The sequence below is a fragment of the Sceloporus undulatus genome, chromosome 3, assembly GCF_019175285.1.
Source record: "Sceloporus undulatus isolate JIND9_A2432 ecotype Alabama chromosome 3, SceUnd_v1.1, whole genome shotgun sequence".
Taxonomy (NCBI): domain Eukaryota; kingdom Metazoa; phylum Chordata; class Lepidosauria; order Squamata; family Phrynosomatidae; genus Sceloporus; species Sceloporus undulatus.
Window position 1 is genome coordinate 104,708,455 of NC_056524.1, and position 21,960 is coordinate 104,730,414.

General features: G+C 41.2%; 1 protein-coding gene across 2 annotated transcripts in view; it reads right to left on the reverse strand.

Moving 5' to 3' along the window:
* Nucleotides 1–17,458, reverse strand: part of ST6GAL2 (ST6 beta-galactoside alpha-2,6-sialyltransferase 2) — a 106,091-nt gene extending 88,633 nt beyond the window's left edge. For both annotated transcript variants that reach the window (XM_042457939.1, XM_042457940.1), the window contains exon 1: nucleotides 17,154–17,458. The gene's annotated coding sequence lies outside the window, so the exon portion shown is untranslated. The remainder of the gene's footprint in view (nucleotides 1–17,153) is intronic.
* Between the last annotated feature and the right edge of the window lie 4,502 nt (nucleotides 17,459–21,960).

Here is a 21,960-nt window from a genome sequence, read left to right on the forward strand (position 1 = left end):
TCCCACCTTCCTCCCGGTACAGGGACTTTGGTGGCTAACAAGATTTAAATATGCACAAAAATTATTTTAATGTTGCTTAGAAGGGTAAGTTTTCATTCTCACATGATGTAATGAAATAAATGAAAATTTATAAACCTAGCATCTTTATTTCCACCAAATAATTACAATCACTACTCAGTCATTAGGGCCAGAAAGAAAGCATCATTATTTGAAAAGAGGTTCATACTGAAATGAACTTTAGCCATCAGCTCATAATGTTAGAAACTTGGTCCTTCTGGGAAGGATCAGTTAGTCTTGAAATAATAAAACAACACCTGGGGTTTTATTAGACTTAGACCACAGGCTGGAGTCAGATTTTCCACACACGCATACACACACACACATTCACACATGATGTAGGAAGCAGTACTATAGTTGGTAAGACTTCTTTAAAATCAGGAGTCTCTATGCCTTGTCTCAACAAATAGGGCTTGAAATTCATTTTTATAAACCCACAGAAGACTAATAGAGTTTAGGAATCATTTGCAGCAGAATCTGAGGAAGCACGGTTTGTGTGATGTTCAAAACACAAGAATCTCCATGGAATTTTGGCTCACTACCAGACCATTCCTGAAGATCACATTTTCCTCGTCTGCACCTCCTTTCTTCCCATCCTGCTGTTTCTCCATCCCTTTTTGACTCTTCCAGTTTCAACTCTAAAACGTATCTGTATTCAACTGACTGCCAAAGCAAGCTTCATGTTATTCAAAGCAACCTGAATAATTTGTTTAACAGACAATAAGTCCTGCTCTTTAAGAACCATAAGATAGTCACTAAACAAATAAGCTCTGTGGCAGCATTTATTTAAGCATTCTGTGGGTCAAATGGCAATTTAAAAACTGGGAATCTTTTGGCATGAAATACAATAAATTTAAAAAATAGGAAATTAAAAAATATAATTAAAGCTTAAGTTACCAATAACTGAAAACTTTTATTTTAAAAAAATAAAGAAACAAGGAAGACTGGGCACACGCACTTTGTCATTGAACATGGAACTGAAGTAATAATATTGGACTGAACCTCTTGTCAACTCCAAGCAGCATTACTTCTGCAAACTTTATTATGAGCTCCAGCTCATATGCCAGCTGCACCCCTACTTAGAGATGGTGGATCTAAAGATGGTAGTGCATGAACTGGTAACTTCAGTGATGGACTTTTGCAATGCACTGTACATTGGGCTACCTCTGTACCAAGTTTGTAAACTTCAGCTAGTTCAAAACATGGCAGCCAGGTTGATTCCTGGGACATCCAGGAGTGATCATATTACCCCAGTATTAAATTCACTCCACTGGCTGTCAATTAGATTCTGGGCAAGGTACAAAGGGCTGGTTATTAAGTTTAAAGCCCTAGTTTAGGTCATGATGGTACTGTGGTTAAATGCTGGTGTTGCAGCCACTGTGTTGCAAGTTCAATCCTAGAGGAGGGCTCCAAGGTCCACTCAGCCTTCTGTCCTTTCGTAGCTTGGTAAAGAATTACCCAGCTTGCTGAGGACAATTGGCTTACACATTGTAAACTGCTTAGGGAATGCTAGTTCACTGATGAGTGGTATAGAAATGTACTTGTTATTGCTATATTGCTATTACATGATTGCCTCCTCGCATATAATCCCATACCCATACTGTCGGGTCCTCTGGCAGATATTTACTCCAGTCAGACAGGGTGAAGTTGGCAACTATCAGCCACAGGACTTTTTCTTCAGCTGCCCCTAGACCAGTGATGGTGAACCTTTTAGAGGCCGAGTGCCCAAACTGCAACCCAAAACCCACTTATTTATTGCAAAGTGCCATGTCCCTCTGGCTTTCTAGTAACAAACTGCCAAACTTTGTGATGAGACGATGACACATGTGCCCACAGAGAGGGCTCTGAGTGCCACCTCTGGCACGTGTGCCATAGGTTCGCCATCACTGCCCTAGACTATGGAATGACCTGCCGGAAGAAACCCAACAGCTGCATACAGTGTCTGAATTTAAAAGAGCATTGAAGACTAATCTTTTCTAGCAGATGATTTTTATCCAGATGATTTTTAAATTGTGAACCTTAAATGATGAATTTAAATGTGGTTTGTTTTAATATGTGTATATTTTGTCCTTTTAAACTGTATGTATGTCCTTTTTAAATTGATGTGTATTTTAATTGATGTGTTTTAATTGATGTGGTGTGTCTGTTAATTGTTGCTGTTCTCTGCCTTGATCTATGGGGACAGGCAGGTAAGAAATAATAATAATAATAATAATTTTAATAATAATAATACCCTAAGCCTGCTGGTACTTCACATTTGTGCATGGATGATGCTGTCTTAGCCAGAAAGGACAAGCATTCTTCAGAATGAGTTTATACATACCATAACAAAACCAAATTTGCAAATATTTGAGATGGTAATATTAAAATTGTACAAATGTAAAAATTACATAATAAACATTGTGGATCAGTTCTGATGCTGAAGGAGTCATTACAGTCCACCTTACTGAGAAACAAATCAGGGGTCCTTTCACACTACACAATTAAAGTTATATGCTTCTACTTTAACTGCTGGAAACCTGGAATTGCCAGTTTGGGGAGAGGCCTCTAGAATTCCCAGCCAGAATGCTCCTCTACTACTTCACCAAACTACAACACCAGCATTCCCTCAGATGCAGCCATGGCAATTAAAGAAGAATTGTAGCACTATAATTATGTAGTGTGAATGGGTTCCTGGTGTTACTGCCATGTATGATTGATTCCATATAAAATAAGCTGTAACTTAGTACCAATTCACAAAATCACTCCTGTTCAACTAGACAGTTACTTGGAATTCCTTCATGCTTTACTCCTGGATCTGTGGTCATTACTCAGGCACACCCTACTGTAATGTGTGAGATTATCAGTTTGACATATAATCACAATTTATACAAACCCCAAATTGTCAAATAGTGGCAAACAAATGCTTAACTGTACATATGATAGAAAACAATTGTACAGGATTTGTCCACAGAATGGCCCAAATGTGAAATAATTTCAAGCAGCTACCATAAACTATAGACATACATAAACCAGAAAACAAAACAAAACAAACTAAAGCACTAACACACCAGTCATGCAGACCCCCACAGATAATCTGCCAGAGATCCATCAAATGTCTCGATACAGACTGCACAGCAATAGTATTGGTTATTATTTGCTATTACATACAACCATAAAAATAGCTATGTATTGATTCATCCACATCTCAAGCTCCTACCAGACAGACATTAGATGCAAAGGGAAACTGCTTCATTGAAAAATGTAATTTCCCTTCACATCTGTTAATTTTGTGGACAATGAAGCTTTGACTCATCTAGAATTTTAATGCAGACTCAGCTGATAGACAATCTGATACAACATTTTAATTTGGATTCCCCCCTCATTTACTGCAAATACAGTTCTGCAGTGAAAAATGTCTTAGCTAGAAGTAGCCCATTTTTTTCAGATTCACGCATGCATGACTGCCATTTATGAAGGTACAAGTGCATCCAAAGGAGAATAAGCTTCCAAGTATCTGCAATTACCTACTGCATCTTCAAAAATCAATACACTATTACAGCCAGCCACACTCAAGAAATCCTTACATTTAAATAACGTTAAAGTTATGACTTGAACCTATAAAACCCATAAAATTCAGATTATTTATTCAGGAGAACAAACCACACAAAGCCTTTTCCTCATCTCTTGGCTTAGCTAATCATGCATTTGCCAGAGATGTTTTATTTGTAGGGCTTAAATACTGTGTATATATTTCTGCATTGAAAGTATATCACTATCATGAGCCTGAGAACAATTTGCTAGACTTTCATGTTCAGTCATCCATTACCTACAAAACTCAGTACAGTAGAAGTTCACAATAAAACTTCCCCATGCTGAAATGCTTATTTCATCCTATAGTTGTGTGGAGTGCACAGATCTGAAAAAGCACCTTGTAAAAGTAAAGGTATTTTGAAGTTACAAATAACTTGTACAGTAGTTTGCTTGTATCTCTTCCCCCCCACCCCACCCTGAACCAGTGTAGTGCCTACTCGATGGCATGAACATTCACCCTTTACAGACTTGAGGTGAGGGAGTCCTGCCCCTTCTATCTGCAAAAAATAAATATTTAAGTTAAAGGGAGGAAAGGAAACAAGGTGTGATCCAGGTCCTCCTGTCAGCTCTAAAAGTCACACAGTGTAGCAGACTGTTTGTGATTTCTTAGCTCTCTGTGGCACAGTAAGGCCAGCCAAAAAGTGGCGTACCAGCACCAGCATTAGGGTTAGGGAGCGTGCACATGTACACGGGCACCACCATTACGTCACAGCCGCACCGCGTCCAAACAGCATGGCGCAGGCATGATGTGTTCGTGCTGCCCCAGGCCGCTTATGCTGTGGTGCTAGAAGGAGCTCTGAAACGGAGCTCCTTCTGGGAGGGTGCCTCATTCCCGCAGCCACCAAACGGCTGTGGGAATGACGCCAGGGAGAAAGGGGCCGAGCAGCCCCTTTCTCCTCTGGCTGCGGCTCCCGGGGTGTCCAGGGGCATGAAGCCCAAAGGACACCCCTTTTCCAGGCCATGGGGAAGCGGCATTTTGCCACTTCTCCATGGCCTGGAAAAGCGCTGGTTGGAGCCGCAGGGGCTGCCAGAGAGGCTGCCCTGCCTCCAACCCGGCAAAAAAAGGTGTGGGCGCAGGCTGCCCCAAAGGGGCAGTCTGTACCCCACAAAAGTTAGTTTGCGCATCCTCTGTTGTGTACTCCACAGTCATTTCTCCTGACAGCTGACTCTGAATCATCTAAAATAATGGGTTCCAATCCTCAGTATTTCTCAACAAATTCCTAGGAATTTTACAGTTTTCCTGATGCAAAACATGAAGACTTCTTGAGAAATTCAGTGTTTTCTACCTACATAGGAGCCTGTGGCTTCACAAAGGAGGGAGGCATTCTGGATTCCAAGGAAAACATCTTCTTTGAATTGCAAATGGACACTAAATTTCTTTGACTTTGAAAATCTACCAGTGACTGCATGACAGGGAAATTTGTCATCCAGTGCTGGACGGGGTTACACGTCTCCTAAAGGACAAAGTTCGCAGTTTGGGAGTACTACTGGACCCATCTCTACAGTTATCATCTCAAGTGGATGCGATGGCCAGGAGTGCTTGGTACCAGCTTCGGCTGATACGCCAACTGCGCCCCTGCCTGGATCAAAAGGACCTTGAAACAGTAGTACATGCACTGGCAACCTCTCGTTTGGATTTCTGTAATGCGCTTTACATGGGGCTACCTTTGTACCAGGTTTGGAAGCTTCAGTTGGTCCAAAATGCTGCAGCCAGATTGGTCACGGGAACCTCTAGGTCGGACCATATAACACCCGTGTTAAAATCTCTGCACTGGCTGCCAATCTGCTTCCGGGCCCAATACAAAGTGCTGGTATCACCTTTAAAGCCCTACATGGCTGGGGCCCGAGTTACTTGAGAGAACGCCTCTCCCTACACAATCCACCCCGCACTCTCAGAAGAACGGGGAAATTGTTACTCGAACACCCCAAGGTGAGATTGGTAGCAACTCACCGAAGAGCTTATACAGCGATAGCTCCAACTCTTTGGAACACACTCCCGGAAGAGATTCGTCTTAGCAGTACACTGGAAGCCTTTAAGAAGGCAGTGAAAACCTACATCTTCCGGCAAGCATATCCTCCTGATTCTCTCTAGAGAAAGTATTCCCCATTTAGATTAAGATTTTTTTTAAAATTTTATAGTCCTGACTGTTTTAATATGCTGTTTTTAAACACTTTTTATCAGATTGTTGTAACTGTTTTTATACTGTAATATGACATGTGTCATATAATTCTATTGTATGTGAACCACTTTGATCTCAAGGAAAAGTGGTATAGAAATAACAAGTTTATTATTATTATTTATTATGGCCAAACAGAGAGGTGCCAGACTACAGATAGCCCTTCCTATTATCTGAACTAAGACCAGAAACAGAAAACTCAGGCCTATGACTAACATCTTCAGTTTTTTTCACTTGTTTGCCTGATGAAGAAGCCAGTGTGACTTAGAAAGTTTGCAGCATGTAATTGTGCATTTTGGTTGTCCCAATAAAGGTATCATTGTTTGGATGTTATAGGATTTTTAAAATCTCCTTTTCAAGGTTGCTTTGGAATTCAGACTGCTTTCCTATGTGATGGTTACTGTCAAGCAACCTCTTTGGGTCAGGGCTCCATGTGTCTGCTATAATGTACCTACAGGTATGATCATATGAATCAGTGCTTTCATCCTGAAGTCTCTCTCCCTGATGCCAGTTCTACATCTCCTGAGGGCTGGCAGTGCTGATGTGAACACTTTCTCTGCAGCATGTGGCTGACTATGTGGATCAGCGCTTCCTATGTCACATCAGCTTCACAGAGCATCTGGCATGGGCAAGTTCCAGCAGCCATTGCCTTAGAGGTGAAACAGTTTTGTGAACAATGCATAATAGTATGTATAGAACCTTGCTTGTTCATTTGCCTCCAGTAACATACATTAAACTCAGAAGTGTCACTGTTTACATACAGTATTGTTATTTATAAAAAGACACAACTCATCTAAGATTATTATAAAAAAAGGAAGTCAACAAATAATACCATCCAAGTATAAGAAGAAACTTTTCCTAATAAAAAACTTTTCCTAATAAAAGAGTGAATTATTTTATTTAATATTTAAGCTTTCAAATGGATTTGTAAATTCGTGTATTTTAAGAATGAACATAAGAAAATGAAGTGTTGTCTTTGGCTAAATAATTTTTGCATTCATTATTAGCTTTAATTTTCAGTAAGAAAACATGCAGCACAGTACTAATTTTAGAAATACTTTATGACAGGGGCCATCCAGATGCTCCAGTCTAAAACTCCCATCAGTTCTACCAACAACAAAGGATTATGGAAGCTGTCGTCCAAAACATTCTGAAGGCCAAATGTTCCACAACATTGATCTGTAAGGAAATTCTATGGTGATCACTACCATAGAACCGTTTTTTTTTTTTGTTTTTTTTTTTGTGATACAGGAACTTATCCTTATTCTTTCCATATTATTCCTGACTCGGTTACCACATCTGCTGCTCATGTAGCAATGCCGAATGTAGTAAATTGTTAGCATTAACAATCACAGCACTAGATGGTCCTAATCTGTCCACCAATACATGAACAGAAATGCAGCTGCAATAGTCACAGCTTTATTAAACAGTATTAGTTGCAGATTGTGTGTTAAAAGCTATAATATCATAATTTAAGTCTGCAGAGTCCCTGTACCTGGCAGTGGCATCCCCAGTCCTGGTGTCACCCTATGTGGAGGGGAGGGGTTTCTGGGGGCAGCACGTTCAGCCACTTCAGACTGCCCCATATGTCTCCTCATGAGGAAAAGGATAGGATGGGACAGCATGGAGGGGAGGCCTGACCAGGTGTCACCCCTCTTCTGGGGTGTCACCAGGTGTGGTTCATATCCACACACCCCCTAGTGATGTTGCTGGTACCTGGGACAGCTGCATGACAAACTGCAGTCTTTACATCTCGTTACTACTCTGAGTATTACTGAACCTGTTACACTAGTGGAAAGCCATAGAAGCACTTATAGAACAAACAGGAAGCAGCCCCACAGAGAAAGAATTGGATTTTCATTAGACTCCACTACTTATGATTGATATAACGTGGTATACTGGTTAGAATGTTGGAGTTGGACACTGAGAAACCAGGGTTCAAATTCCTGCTTAGACATAGAAGCATAGAATACGGGGTGATCTTGGGCAAGTCACACTCTCTCAGCTTCAGAGAAAGGGAAGGGCAACACCCTTCTGAACAAATTTTCTCAAGAAAACTGAATGATAGGTTTGCCTTGAGGTTGCAATAAGTCAGAAATGACTTGAAGGCACACTATAATAATAACCATTGTGTTTGATCTGCATGAAACTGAAAGTCTGAAACATCCTTTGCTTTGCATATATAAGATGGCTGCCTGGTTGCCTGTGGAAAGAGTAAAGAAATATGGTGATCCCTAATGCATAGCAGCTGCAACAGACAAATTTAACAGCTAGGTAGTATTATGAGTATAAGAGACAGCACTTGTGATAGAGGGGTCTACTACCCATGCTACATATTCACCCCCTTTCACTTGCAATAATTTCATTTCCTATGGAAACTCAGCATGCCATATAGGAAATGCATTGGAATTGTCCCACAGATTCTTTGTTAGGTTCTACATATCCAATCCTCATCCTCCATGAAAAGCTGTATTATAAATGAGCAACAGAAATAAGTAGAATCAAGTGTTTGGTGCTCACCACTTAAAGTAGTTGGCCTTTCCATTATTTTTTCAGTTTTAACATCACAGCAAGGCATGCTTCAAAACAAGCAAAAGTCTGTAAGCCAGAAAAAAAATTGTAGAATCATATTGTGTTATGTCACTGCCCAACCATAACTTGCTAGCAGTGGTGGGTTTGCATGTCATGCAAGCCAGATGTCAACATACCATCCTGTGGTGTGCTGTGATGTGCAAACATGATCAGAACTAAGAGGAGCATTTCAAGAAGCACAAAATAGTACAGTATTTTCATACCTCAGAGGTGTGGATAAAAGACAATGGCTACAGATGAATTCTGTGCACACCATTATACAGCTTAGCTATAGCGAGATAAAGGAAATTCTAAAGAATTGCCCTCTGAGGCATAACTTTCCCTACCCTCATGGCTCTTCACCACTTGCTTACTTGTATGGAATGCCTTATCCCTGCATTTGGCAAAACTGACCTGTGTTCAAGCTGAGACTCCTGGAGAGTCTCCTTTTCTTCTAAGGATTCTGGAGGAGCTGACTTTTCCAACTTTGTTGTGAGTCTTACTTGTTCAAAGCTCCCTATATTCATAATTCTAAAGACACAAAATGCAAAATACCCACATACAGCTTATCTTGATATATGACCTACGTTCTCTTACTTGCTTATACTCCTGATTAGCTATTGGGTTAATGGGAAATAACATGCATGACTCTTTTGGTCAGATCCATTTAATTTACTCTTTTGGTGACATAATTTTAAACCATTACAAAAGCTAGATGCTTCCAAAATTCAGATAATTTATGCTTTATTATTTGACGTGGGACTGGGACTCCCGCCAGTCATTAATAGCATACTAATAGTCTAATTTCTTCCTAGACAAATATTTATGGCATTATCATTACTATATTTAGGATTGCTTTGGGATTGTATAATTCACTTACTGAAAGAGAGGTAGCATGGGACAGAATGTATGTGGCACCATGAGGGACTGTAATGCCATTTTCCTGGAAGAGCAGAAGTAGTTTCACGCTCTCCCAAACACTACTATTGGCTGCATCTTGTTTATTTTGTTTCATGTAGCCTGCTACATGATGAAACTGATAACTAGGGTTCATCATAACTGGATTGTACCATCCTGGCTAAAGCATCTTCCAGAATGAATGAGTCTGCTTCTCAAGTGTAAAATTCCACTGAGTTCTATAAGTAACTACAGCCTTTGCCAGTATAATGGATAGGTAAATTAATGAGGCCCAACTTATTCATATATCAAAAAACTTGTATTAAAAAATCTATAATTAATTGGAGGATATTTATGTAATCAATGAACTTCAGACATTGAATTCAATTGTATTTATCCCCCCCCCCCCCAGTTCAGCTACACAAAACTTGAAAATCCCAGCTCAACTGTATGCTGCAGAATTGTAGAAGTTGAACAGGAAAGGTTCATGATTGAAGGTTGTCACTGATTATATATACACTTGTGCCTAACAAAATGATTAACATAATCATTTTTAGTGAAAACAATTTGCATAGGCTGTTGTGTTAATCTTTAATAACTGAAGATGGCAAAGATCAAATGATACCTCAAATACTATTTGCAAGACAAATTAACTCATGTGGAAAACTATTTTAGCATTTTGTGAAATAGTAAGCAAAATGTCCACATTTTATGTAAATCTCTCTTCAGTTGTTGCTTTGCCACCATTCTTTCATGCATATTGGATATGTACAAAACAGTGTATTTACACTGAACTACAAAAGAAAACCTGTTGAAAGAACTAATAGCTATTCCTGTGTTTTCCCCTTTTCTTGTCAAAGCCACAGTAAAAGAAAATGATGTTTCGGGTTTTATTTTCTTCAAGATTTCACAATGTAGAGTACATCATCACCTATCTAAGACTAATCAGGGAAATGAGTTACAGTTTCTGAATCAATGTGCTTATGTGTATGTGTGTGAGCTGCTTAAAAATTGCTAGGAGGTCTTGGAAGGTCGCTTAATTTTCTTATTTTATTCTAAACATCAAGTGACATACATAATTTATAATGCATAAGATATAAGAAGTAGCATGGTGGGTGTACTAATTGTGAGCTATAGCCTAAGGTCAGGTCCTGTACTCAATCCTGGTTTGATATTTGGACTTAAGGTTGGCAAGTGATGAAAATCACACCAGTAAACTGTTTCAGTCCCCATTGTCAGAAAAATTAAAACAAGTGCAGGGTAAAATTCATTCATTTCCAGTATTCAGCAACCATTCCACTGATTCTTTGAATGGAGCTGATGGATCAGTTCTGCAAAATCTGTTCCAATAATACCAACAGATTTCATATTATCTAATGCCCTCAACATTCATGAGCATATGTTATTTCATTTACTGTTTCATGCCACTGTGTATTATCCCTCCCCAACCATGTACATTAAATGTTATCTACAAATAATAATAATAATAATAATAATAATAACAAATCCCCAAGACACACATTTTTCCAGGATACCAAGTTGTGCTGCCAATTTTGGCATGAAGAAAATTTCTGACTTTAAAATGTGTGTAAAAGATAGCAGTTTAGCAAGTCCACATCACTATGAGTGCCAAACCTTCCAAAGCATATCTTGCCATCCAAATAGCTAGTAAACAAACCCTGTTTAAAACTAGAATTACAACTCTGCTTATTTACTTGGTGCTGGTCTTGAAACCTAGTACACAACTGTTTCTAATATCTACCTGTCTCTGTTTTTCCTTCATGTTTCTGAATGCATATCTACGGTAAGTCAATATTTTATAAAAGTGGTCTTTTAAAATAATTAATAGGAAGGCTCTTTCCCTGGGATAGAGGATGCAGCTCATCCTTATAAAGCAGGTGGGCTGTGTGGTCTAATATTACTTTAAAAAAGTAGTCATAAAAAGATAGCTCAAGAGATCTGGAATTTCCAATTATGATGCAATATTTTTGGAATAATCTCTAAGCAAGTTAAGAGCCCATCTTTGAATTTGTGGTTGTTGTTTGGCTCCATTTCCCCCCTGTCTATGACAACCCTATGACAAACCTTTGTAGTAGTAGTTATTGTTGTGTACCTCCAAGTCACTTCTGACTTACTGTGAACCTAGAGCAAACCAATGCAAGGATATGATTTTCCTAAGGTCACCCAGTGGATTTCCTTGGTTGAGTGGGGATTCAATCCTTGGTCTCCAAGTCACAGTCCACTGGTCAAACCACTGTACCACACCTTCTCTCAACCTCATTTGAAAAGGTATGAAAACATACTTAAGAAACAAAAGCTATCATTCTAAGAGATGACCAGTACTACTCAGCAGCAAAAAGATCTGGGTCATATTCTGTAACAGAGATGGGGAGTTCATGGACCTCCCTCTAGTCTAGGAGGTGCCACTCAACACTGGCATAAGTAGGTAGAGCTGGTAGGAGATACAGTCAAAGCACATCTAAGCACATGAAGTGTTCCTAGCCCCTCTTCTGCAATGTGTGTGGCCTATAGAAACAGGTGAAAAAGGCTAAGCCAGTGGCAAAGTGCATTCATAAGTGCAATAGTGCAAACAATCATTGCATGATGACCTGTTAAAACAACATTCAAGACCTTATGCCAAAGTGAAATATAAAGCACTAGTTCTTCAAATCAGCTCTACCGTAAGAAGGGATAGTATTATTGCCAGAATATGAGTGTGTATGTCATCAACTCCTTAAGAAAATGAGTAGGGAGGAGGAACAATTAGCAGGTACCAGCTACATAAATGAAAATGAAAACAGCTTTCTTTACTAGTGTAACCCAAATCTACCGCATTCCTTTACTCTCCACTCCAATTCCACTGTTTACACTGTACCCTATCCTACTGGAGAGGGGATTTTTTAAAAAAAACAACAACACTATTTTACTTCTTATTCTGATCACTCAACTGTTAGTGCAGTCCAGAAAGATATTCAATGAGTTACACATAATTCACAAGGTGCTATTACTGTTATAATTGTGTTATGGCAATTTGCAGAAAATGCTCTCTGCTTCCCCCATGTGGTCACTGCAGATATTACACCCTGGAAAATCTTAAAAACACAAAGGTCATTATGAAAAATCATTTTCCACCTGCAGCATGAAACAGCCACCCATGTGACCCTTCCTCCTATACCATATGACCCCCTCTTGTTGCTCTGACTGAGTCAGCACATAATAACAAATTAAACCATTAATGAATAACAGGCAGATAACCTGCTCCACTGAAAAGCAGTGCATTGCAACTGATACAGGCCAAAAGGTGTGTCCTAAAAATGTCTGCTAAAATGTACTTGTTTTAATACTACTTAGTAGTCTGGCATCAAAATGTTGAGAGACACCATTACACCTCTATGTATTAGAATACTAGAACAATATTAACATTTGAGTGTCTCATACAATAGCCAAGAATTCTATCTCCTATCCTTAAAAGTAGATTCATATGTACATTTGATGTTAGCTTAATTTGTGAGTTTTCTTCACATACACAGTACTGCATATCAAGTGGCATATAGTTTTGTACTGATAGATTGTACTGTGTGATTGTTCACACATAGAAGTCATCACAATGCTACGATCAATGAGTAAACATGCATGTGTGAAACAAACCTATAAAATACAATCTTGCAGCCCTTGACAAAAAAACCTGTACAAAGAGAGAACCTTGTATCTTGAGTTTATATTCCAGCATACATAGTACCTGCTAATTACAAATACAACATATACTCCTCCAAAATGAGAAAAAAGACCATATATGGATAGAATAGAATATAAATGTCATATTTCAAAGATTACTTTCAGACTGATAGGTGTGGAAAATGCCTATCTTTGCCCTACTGCTAGTCCTAACTACTGTATAATAAAAGAAATCCACTGAAATGTGGACTTGTCAAGTTCCCATTGTGTCAGTAGGTCTGCTCTAGTTGGGACTAACAAATGTGTCTAGCCCTTTGGGTTTACTAGGAGAATCAACAGATATCCATGCAATTGCATAGAACTGGCATTATTGCTAAACAGCTTTAACAGAATGAAAGTAAGTGAACATAATGCCATTGATTTACTGTGCAATTGAACATCTTTCTCTTCATAACAGCATTGGCTCCACTACTAGACACAGTTGGGAATAAATTATGTGGGGTAAGGGGTTTATCCTACAAAATTTGATTCTATGCAGATCTTCTGCCTTGATCCCAGCATCCAAAGATTTTATTGTTTCTCCCATCAGCCATCTTACATGTAATGTTTAAGACTTGACATCTGTGTAGTAGCAGACCCAAGGGAAATTAGTCACCTCAAATGTGCAACTTTGGTACAAAAGACAGTTGAGTAGTTTGAAGGAAGCATGCATGGAATAACTAAAGTTATGCACCTTTAATTAGGACTATTTCCAGTGCAATTGATGTGCAGGTAAATTTGTTGCTGTGTTTGTTTGTTTGTTTTATGAAGGGAAATTTATCTCCTGTTTTGTGGAAAAATGAGATCCATCACCCTGAGCTTTCGTCAGTATCTGCAACTGGGAGTCAAACTACACGCTGTGTATAGTTGCATGTGACCTTTGCTGCTCTAGAGTGAGCAAGAGACATCTTCAACACTTAATCAGGAGTAGTACATTTAAAATTGAACCCTAGTCTCCAGATTGGAGTCCAACACTCAAACCACTATGCCATGATGGTTCCCACAGCAAGTGTATCGAGCAAGAATTCTTATTTTTTATCAGGACATTATGAGATCGGGGTTTTGTTCTAATGTAGAAGCCATTCAAACTACTGATCAAGTTCAGATGTTTCTTTCTTCTAATTTGTATATATGTCTGCCTCATACAGATGCTGCATAATATCATTAGACGTCTGAGAATCTTTGGCTCTGGCTGTCCCATAAGCACATCTATTTTAAAATAGTAATTATAATCCATGCGTTACCTCATTTCTTTAGTGATCTGGCTTTATTGTTATGTACATGTGCTCTCGCTCCCACATCTATTGTACTTTTAACTTTCTTTTTTCCAAAAATCAAAGAGAATAAAACAAGAAAAGTTTCAAGGAAGGGTGAGGAAGAGACTAGTAAGATTTACATATCTAAAATGGGGTCTGTAAAGTGGTAAACCTTTGTTCTTTCAGTCTTTCTATCAGCATCGGGCAGGTCTGGTCTTTTGGAGGGGTAGTAGAATACTCCAACAGTTCATAACAATGGAATAGAAAATACATAAGGAGTGGAGAAGCCATTTCGAACAAAACACTATGTCTGTTTAATTATCTCTTAAACCTTTCCCCCTAAATCCACCTGAAGCCCAAAAGGTCTGACACCTTAAACAAATGACAGAAAGCATGGGAATGTCATGAAATTAGGATAGTAAACACAGAAATAACAAGGATGCAAAATGCAAAGGCTCTTCTATTGAAATACATGGAATATTAAACTTTACAAATACAAAAAAGAAAGAAAAGGTTTTCAGAGCGTCTCGGCTAATGGCTAAGAATCCATATATCACCATCTACCTCTTCTAGAGGAGAGCCCAAAAACCATAGAAGCACCAGATCCCATCTGATCTTGGAAGCTAAGCAGGGTCAGCCCTGGTTAGTACTTGGATGGAAGACTACCAATGAATACCAGGTAATGTAGGCTGTGTTTCAGACGAAGGAACTGGCAAAACCCTCTCTTGAGTATTCCTTGCCTTAAAAAAACCTATGGAATATAGGTATGTGTGTGTGTGTGTGTGTATATATATATATATATATCAGCAGGTAACTTGAAGGCACATACACACACCCACACCTCTGCTCCATTGTGTAGTCTAGCTACTCATGCATGCATTACACATGCAATTTCTTCAGCTGGAGGGAGGATCTCTTGCAAAGAGTTGCACACTCTTTCTGATATTTCTATGGATTCTTAACTCTATCCAATCATATCAATTTTTCTCTGGAGATTCAACTCACTTAAGTACCAGCTATTTCCATGTACAATTTCATCTTCAGACTCTCAGGCATTTTAGTGGAGTGACTGGTATTTTCCATGAAAAGAAAGATGTTATTTTTGAAACCAGAAAGCAGTTCCTGCTTCCTGTCACTCAAAGTTATTCCTCAAGAATCAGATGAACTTTAAAAAAAACCCAAACCCAACACTTTGCTGCAAAGATTTCCTATAGAAGAAATTTAGATTTCATTCATCCAGTTTCTTTACATAAAATCTCACTGAATCCTTAAACCTGTGTTATTTTACTTCCAACTAAATCCTATTAATTTCTGTGAATTTTACTTCCATGTAATGTATTTGAAACTGAACAACTATCCTGAGAGGAATGTCTTCCAGGTCAACACAGGCTGGAGGTACAAGAACTTGAAATAGAATAGTAAGCCATGACTTATGTTCAGAAGTAAGTCCCATTAAATTCAATGGGGCTTACTTCAAGGTAAATTACCAGAGGACTCCAGGAAAAGGCACTTCTAACTGTGGAGTTCATCACACTAGCAAGATCCCAGGGGAAAATGGGAGTTAAACTAGATTTAAGCCAAAGAAAACTTGGACATGCCCAAAGTTTATCACACAACGTTGCAGTTAATGTGAAATAACACTAAGTTAATCCGAACTCAAAGTGGAGAAAACCAGCAGCTTTCTACTTTCTGAACAACCCAAAAGTAAAAAAGCTGCCATCTTTCTCTGCTTTTCACTTGTGATAAACTGGTGTAATAAACTAACCGAATTTGCAAGTTTGGTTTAAATTTGAATGTACTTTAAATTGCGTTCAACTCCCGTTTTCTCGCTGGCTCTCGCCAAGTGTGATAAAGCTCCATGTTGAAAAATATGCAAACACTTTGAAGAATGTAATATTTCAGTATATAAGTCCTAATGAGAGCATTCTCAGAGTGGCTACTGTGGCAAAAATACGCACCCCCAGCTTCGCACAGAAAAAACACTCAGGGATGCACAACCAAAAAATCTGTTGATGAACATGGACTTCTCTCTTAAGATTCAACACACTTTGCCAAACTCCTCAAAGGTCAGCCTGAGCAAACAAAGAGAGCTAATAGCAAAGTCCTGGAAAGCCATTGCTTGAAACGCCTCATTTAAATTCTTGGAAAGCGCCCGCTTCTCCAAACAGGTCTATTGAACTCTTTGAACTGGCCCCAGCCTTCCTTTCTCCCTGAGGTAAACAAATAAATAAATACATTTATTTATTTATACCACAGTGCAGTGCAAGCCATAAAATGATTCAACCACCAATACAATGACAAGAAGGGCTTGCAAGGGGTGTGTATGTTGTCTGTGTGTGAGAGACAGGAGATCAGAGGGGTCTCTCTTTCTCAGACTTCGGTGCCCACGATTTCCCCGGAGGAGAGGCGTAAAAGAACTTAGAGGAGGATGCTCTCCCCTTTATACTAGGTTACTGAAGAGAAGAGAAGGGAAGAAAAGGAAGGATGGAGAGAGAGAGAGAGAGAGAGAGAGAGAGAGAGGGAAACCTTGGCACTTTAAAGCCCTGGAGGGGAACAATACTTCTGAGCCCCCACACACTTTGCAGCTGCCACAACCTCGTTGTCTTTGTGTGCGTTTGTGTGTATTTGTGTGCCTTCACGCCGGGGGCACTGCGCTCCTTTTGAGCGCTGCTGCTGCTGCTGCTGCTGCTGCTGCCAAACCCAACCCAAGTGATGGGAGAGGATTAGGAAGGGAAGAATGGCAGCGGAGAAGCAAGCAGCAGCAGCAGCAGCATCTCCCAGTCCCCTTCCAACCAGGGAGGAGGACCATTCCCCTGCTGCTGCTGCTGCTCCCCGTGTGCAAAGGAGACCAAAGACCCCCAAGACCCCCCACCCCACCAAGACACAGAAACCCAGCCCCAAAACGTACCACATCCTAGGAATCCGTCCACAGCTCCTTCTCGCCTCGGCTGCTCCTTTTCTGAGGGATCCCTCTCAGGCAGGCGCCCACAGACCCAAGGGAGACCCCCAGCTCAGCCTCCTCTTCCCCTCAAGACCCCCAGCCCTCCTCCTCGCTCGCCTTGCTTCCCCTCAGCACCGCATTGTGAGCTCCCCACACAACACGCAGCGCAGGCAAGAGTCTGGGCTGCTCCCGCCCTGCCTGGGGCTGTGCTTTTGACCCCCTGCTCTCCCCACTCCCTTCATTGCAATTGCACATGGCCATGAAGGAGAGAAAGAGGGAGGGAGCGAGGGAGGGAGGGAGGGAGGGAAAGACAAGGGAGGGGAGGGGGGGTTAAGCCTGTGCGCGCCCCCGTCTGCGCGCCCCCAGCATCCAGGGAACGCGCTGCGCGCCCCCGCCCCGGATTGCCTGCCTGGACACCACCAGCACGAGCTGCTTCTCCATTCATTCATTCATTCATTCTTTCTTTCTTTCTTTCTCTGAGCAGTATCCAAGCTCTTGGGTTTTATTGTGTTGGTTTTCCTTCCCACTGACCCAGAGTGTGTGTGTCCTCTTCCCAGCGAAGGAGAGGACAAGGCGGCGCCCCACGAAATGTAGGACTTTCCAGAATGAATAAATGGAGGAGCTGACCAAAGAAAAGACACACACACATATACACACACACACGCACCATTCCTAGAAAACATTTAAAGGCATGCTTCTTAGGAGGTTCCAGAAAAGAGAGGACGTTTTGGGGACTTCCTCTCGACAGAAGGTTGAAATGGAAAGGGGGGGGGGGGGATTTTATTGCGAATTCTTCCTGCTGAACAGTGTCTGGTGGCCCCCTTCCCTGTTTTGCCTCGCTTTGGGAAACTGCCTGGGTCGAAAGGCGGTCAGGAGGCAGTCCTCTTCTTTTCCCCTCACAAACCCAGCAGCAGCAGCACTCCTGACCAACAAGAGAGGATGGGGAGAGAGAGAGAGAGAGAGAGAGCAGTTGGAGAGTGCCACACTCCACCCGAGTTCATTATCAGTACCCCAAGAAAGAAAGAAAGAAAGAAAGAAAGAAAGAAAGAGGAGGTGTTGCCGGTGTTGGTGGCTGAGGGAAAACCGCCGCCTCTGAGGCGTGAAAGAGAGGGGAAGCTAGCCTCAGAAGCAGTTGCTGCTGCTGCTGCTGCTGTTGGCGGTGGCCTTGCTGTTGCTGTTGTCCCTGCCCCCCTCTGCCCCTCTCCAAAGACACCCCCATCATCTACACCCAAAGGCTGCTTAGCCTGGGAAATTGTTGCGCAAAGGGCTCTTGTGGCGCACACCTTGGAGAGGAGGAGGAGGAGGAGGGACTGAAAGAAAGGGGGTGGCAGCGGCAGGAGCTTTCTTTCCTCCTCTCGGCTGGAGCCAATCTTCAGAGGCATGGGTTGGGCTGGGTTGGAAGGGAAGGGACCCCCCCCCCCCCAAAGCCCACGGTTTTCCTCCGAAGTCTTTGGACTTGACTACCTGACAGGAAGAAGAAGGCTGAGCTCCTCACCGCCAAGGAGGAGGAGGAGGAGGCAAAGAATGGAGGACATTCGAGAAAAAAATGACCCAAGTTGCCAAAATGCCTCCTTTAAATGTCAATCCATCCTCCTCAAATGGAGGATGTTTGGAATTACTCCCCGACAAAAGGGGGAAATGGAAGGCAAGTCCTGGTAAAAGAGGACCTGAGTTAAAACATTCTTAGAAATGTAAATTCGTGCTCCTCAGTCATGCTCAAAATGCAGGACGTTTTGGGAATTGCTGTATATACTCAACTATAAGCAGACTTCATGTATAAGTCGAGGGCAGGTTTTGGGCCCAAAATTATGGATTTTGCCATGACCTGTCCATAAGTTAAGGTAAAACTCACCAGCATCTGGAAGCCTCAGGAATAAACTGTTCCAGAACATGGCCACATAGCCCCAAAACCCCACAAAAAACTATGCCTTCAAGTCCTTTCTGACTTATGGCAACCCTAAGAAGACCCTATCATGGTGTTTTCTTGGCAAGTTTCTTTGGGGGGGGGGTTGACATTGCCATCCTCTGAGACTGAGAGAGTGGGTTTCCTGGCTGATTTGGGGAATCCAACCCTGGTTGCCAGAGTCCTAGTCCAAAACTCAACCATAATTTAGGCTGTGTGCAGACCTTCAGAGGCCAGGAAGGAGGCAGCAGGTGCATCACTTCCCACCCTCCAATCCAGATTATTATCATATTTAAAATTCGATGGTTGAAATATCAGGATCTCTTGAACTGGAACGAGAAAAGTTTTAGAATAGATTATTCACAAATTTTGAATGTTTGAACAGAGCTCAAGTGAAGGGTGCAGACTTCATTTGACAAATGCCAGGATTGTAGCTACATGTCTTGAGAAGGGGGCTGTGTGTGTACATTTGTCTCCCAACCTATTTTAAGTCACTGTTGTGCAAGGTGGCAAACTAATTTTTAACATAGGAGCCTCATCTTAAAGGTGTGAGTAGACCTGAAGACACAACTTTGTGGTGCTTCAACAATGTTCTGTGAATGTGGTTTGTGGGGAAAGTGCCCACTGTGGCATCAGAGATAAGAATCTGTGTGGGCAATTACACAACCAAATCAGAATCCAAATATCAGCTGTGTGTGGAGCTCTGCATCTTTCATAATGGGCCATTCTAAATTCTTCAACCTATAGCAAATCTGTAACTTCCAGAGGAAAGTCATGTTAGTCTGTTGGGGGGAGAAAAGAAAAGAAAAAAGTAACAGAGCATTGTAAGCACTTTAAAAGCTAACATATTTATTATGTTCTCAGATTTTGCAGTCTGTAGCCTGGTACAGACCGCTCCAAAGGGGTGGCCTGCATCCTCCCCTTTTTGTGGTGGATTGGGGCCAGGGCAAGCTCACCAGCAGCCCTGCAGCCCCAATCTGGTGTTTTTCCAGGCCAAAGAGAAGTGACAAAATGCTGCTTCCCTTTGGCCTTTGGCCTTTGGCCTGAAAAGGGGTGCCATTGGCACAAGAGCACCCCGGCACTAAAGAGGAGAAAGGGGCGGCTACCACAGCCCCTTTCTCCTCTGCATCATTGGCGCAGCTGCTTGGTTGCCACACCAACAATGTGGGGGCCCAAAAGGAGCTCCTTTCTGCACCTCCACCAGGCCGCTGTAAGTAGCCTGGGGTGATGTGAACACATCACGTGTCACGCCATTTGGATGCGGTGCGTGCATGATGTCATTATGCGTGCTGTGTGGATGGTGCCACATAATGATGGTGCCCCCCACACATACTAGGGTTAGAGAGTGTGCAGTTGGTGCACTTTATGGTGGTGTGTGCCAGCCCTATAGTTCATGAAATCATAAGCCATAAGGATACTGCAAGCCTCTGTTGTTGTTTTTCCACTTGATGATTTAACTCACATTTATTGCTGGCTCAACCAAATTTTGACATCTCTGCTGTTGTGTGGTAAGATAAATGAAGGCCCCATCCACACCACGAAATAACCCAGTTTAGAAACTGGGTTATTTCACTTTTGTTCAGACTTGCACCGATTGCACTTGGTGCAGTTTATGGAGGGGCAACTGAAAAGCCCATTTAAACTGTTGCATTTGGCACCAGATCCCTTAGCGGTTCCTTTTTTGAGAACCACAATAATCCGCATCTCTGATAGTGTGAGTAAGCTATTGGATCAATTCAGATCACACAGCCACCATTCAGGAAATGGAGACACCTCCATTTTGATCCAAAACAGTGGCCAATGGGAATTTCAGACCGGATTTAAATGCCACAGAGAGATTCGCTGCCTTAAAACATAGTGGGCACAGTGAATCGATATTGAATCGATTCACAGATATGAATCTCTCTGTGAAACAAATGTAAGTGTGACTAGTCCTTGTTTTACAAAATGAGTAGAAATGAGTTTTGGTCATGTCATGTGAATTGGGCTTTTGGGTGAGAGGACACCTTTTATTTCTCTAAAGCATATACAGTAGGCCCTCCCCAGATGCGGGGGATCAATGCCGGACCCCCCCTCCCGGCATATGGGGAAAATGCATACACTCAAACCCCATTTGTTTTAATGGGGGAACACTTCTGTGTAAGGTTAACGCTGTGTATGGCATGCCCACCATATATGCAGGCATGCTGTAGAATATCATGACTGTCCTCTTTCAATCTGCCCTAGATCCAAAGCATTTCTAAAGCTTTAATTTCAGGTTATGAAACTGAATCCTCATGTGTGGAATCTGTGGAAGAGCATGCAGTCCATAGGTGCTTTAAAAAACAAAAACAAACACTGCAATGTATGCAGACCTTTTAATCAAATTTGGTATTAATCATATCAAATGTTATTTATTTATTTATTTATTATTCATTAAAATATTTATCTTCCCACTTATATCATGAGATTGCAAAGCAATGTACAATTAAAATCAGTGTAAACAAATATTTAAAAACAATAAAAATAATTTAAATATACTAAAACAAAGCAACTTGACAAGTTTTTAAAAGGCATCAGTATTGTTGAGCAAATCAGTTAGGTCCCACAGGTCTTAGTAAATAGGCATGATCTTACTGGTTAAGCCTGGTTTCCCATGAACAGAAAGAGCTTACTAAACCCTCGCCCCTCAAATTAACCAATTATTTATCTCATATACATATGACCTTTATAAAAAATAATTTCTTCAGACCTACAGCTGAGTTGACTTAAGTTCCTCCCTTCACTAGCCCTTATCAGATGAGTGTGGAACTGGGGGTCTTCCGCACTGGGTGGTTCGAATTCACGTTATTTCGCACAATACCATCATACCAGCATTCGAATGGCCCAATC